General features: G+C 43.3%; 1 protein-coding gene across 1 annotated transcript in view; it reads left to right on the top strand.

Moving 5' to 3' along the window:
* The window catches only part of ino80 (INO80 complex ATPase subunit), a gene marked incomplete in the record, with an annotated part of 42,191 nt that overhangs the window by 16,033 nt on the left and 23,601 nt on the right, over window positions 1-2,557 (top strand).

Raw genomic sequence — 2,557 nt, 5'->3', positions numbered from 1 at the left:
ACAGGAGTTTTACTTTTAAACTGTACATGTATTTAATTTAGTTGTGCTAGTTATGATAATTTAGTTATGATGTAAATACAATAAAAATTAAATCAAGATTTAGATTAGAATAATTATCATTTTGATCTGTACATTGGTAATGTCTGACTGGGCCTCGTGCCACTTTATGTTCAACAAATTGGGCCCCGAGGTCAAAAAGGTTAAGAACCCCTGGTCTACTGCCATGAAAGGTACACAAACAGAGAATTGTGTGTGTAATGTCTTCGTTTCTGTCTGTTAGCAAAACATATTAACAACCATTAGATGGATTATAATCAAATTCTCAGAAAGTAATACTTGAATGCAGCTCTACAGCTGATTAATGTTTGGAATAAATCTGATTCAAGATGGTTGCCACAGCTAGACAACTTCAACAAGCACAAAAATGGTTATAACTCMGTGAGTTTTACATAAATTGAGCTGAAATTAGGTGTGATAGTAGCTGAGAGTTATCCCTCACATATAGTCAAAGTGCTAACAGATACACAAGATTTTTGTTTAAGCTTTTGCCATTAGCTATTGGAGTCAACTCTTGTCTGTCTGTTAGCAAAATACTGGCTGAACAACTGGACAAATTGTAACAACTCTCAAATATTAATCACTGGATGTACATTTATAGCTGATTACATTTTTGAGCCAACCTAATTAAAGATGGCCACAGTAGCTGCAGGGTTTCACTCATCAAAACACAAATCAGTGATTTTTGTTCAGGTGGGAATAAGGATTGTGTTTTTTTTTTTATTGGTGGGGGGTGGGGGTGGGGTTTCCAGTGAAAATGTTCCTTATCAGGAGTGTTCAGTGAAGGGTCGGCCTGAGTGGAGTGGAAGGTGATTTGCTGCCAGGGTTCATGTGATTGATGGATGGTGGAGGTTACAGAGGCCATTGCCATTTTACAGACAACACGTCCGTTCCCACTGACCCGCTCAACCCCCTCTTGTGCTGATAAACTGCCCGTCTTGGAATCCGATGACATTTTTTTTTTGTTTTGTTTTGTTGTTGTGGAAAAATGGGTGCACATGCCTTCAATTCATATGCAGTCACACTTTTACCTAACTGCGTTTAATGCCATTTTAAACCCGACTGTCATGACAGTGTTTTTATTTGTTTTTGTTTTTTTTTACTTTTACCCACTTGCATGAGCTTGTGAGAGTTTGTCTGCGAAAGTGCGAAACAAAACAAGTATTTGTGTGTCTGTGTGAGAACAGTTTGAAAGCTCTTGTGAAGTTACACGGAGGCAGACAAAGCGAGGAAGTTTAGCTGCTGCTCATTGTTCGAGTGCTTAGTTAGGTAACACTAATAAATGCTCTGCCTGTGTGCGAGCGAGTGTGTGTKTATGCATTTGTGTGTGTACAGTCGAGTCCATTCAGGGAATTGTGCAGCGCTCACACGGGGTCCGAGGTGTCTCTCGGCCCGCCGTGCGCACTCTCCCACGCTCAGCGCCGCTGCCTGTCCTCGCACAGCTTCACCTCGGTCCCTCTGTGGAACAAACAGGGCCGCGCGCTGATCTGAAATCAGCATCTCGGCCCGTCTGGTCGCCTACAGTTTTTTTTTTTTTTCTCAGCGTCGGTAGGAAGGAAGTGACCCAACAGTGCGGCACCCGTCCTGCGCCGAACGCATTGTTGCCACATCAAGGCTCAGATATGTACAGTAGCTCAGCTGAAGTTTCCCACCCTCCTTGCTCCTCCGCGCTCCCAGCGCCTCCATACCTTAGAAACAAACGGCAGAGCTGTTTGTTTGAGCTCCATGGCGTGAGTAGTGCTGCCCACTGGTATCGATGGAGGAATCTAATCAGAGGACCTGTTAGGGATCAGGACAGGGAGGAGGAAAAAAACAAGCTGTAAATGTTTTGGAGCACAGATTTTTGTTTGTTTTTGATGGTATTGTGTGGGCAGGATGTCCCTGAAGCAACAAAAATYGTACAGCTGTTGCACTTAATGTAGATCTGTCAGTGTGAATTGGAGATTTAATTGTTTAATATTTACATTGTGCAGGTTAAAGCTCTATCATGCAAAGTTAGAAGCCATATGTGAACACCATCCAGAATCACTGCCATCTTCTCCGAGCCAAAGTTCTTTAAAAAAATGGACCGAGGCAAAGTGGAAAACTGTTTTGTGGTCAGACATATCGAAATCTAAAATCATTCTTAGGCTGTGTCCAAATTCAGGGGCAGCGTCCTTCGAAGGGCCCGGTCTACCTGGTCCTTCGAAGGTTTATAGCCTCGCAAGATTTTAATTTAAAACTGTACTTGTCTGCTCCGTTTCTCACTTCGTCCACCATTAGAAGCAAAATATCTCCCAGTCAGTGCGTCTTGGAAGAGAGCTCAGAAGAGCTGAGAAGGTTATACCGGGCCTATCTTTCAAACTGGGGGAAAAGGAGGACACATTTGTGGGTGGCAATTGGCGGAGCCCATGGAGTTTACATAGAACAGCTGGAGGGCACAGAAACCACGTGACCATGTGATCGACTAGTGAAGCTAACGGCTAACGCAAAACGGTCAAGAGTCTGGATTTCCCATTAC

Source organism: Austrofundulus limnaeus, unplaced genomic scaffold (assembly GCF_001266775.1).
Source record: "Austrofundulus limnaeus strain Quisiro unplaced genomic scaffold, Austrofundulus_limnaeus-1.0 Scaffold63, whole genome shotgun sequence".
NCBI classification, from domain to species: Eukaryota; Metazoa; Chordata; class Actinopteri; order Cyprinodontiformes; family Rivulidae; genus Austrofundulus; species Austrofundulus limnaeus.
This window is presented reverse-complemented; position numbering and strand designations above follow the sequence as displayed.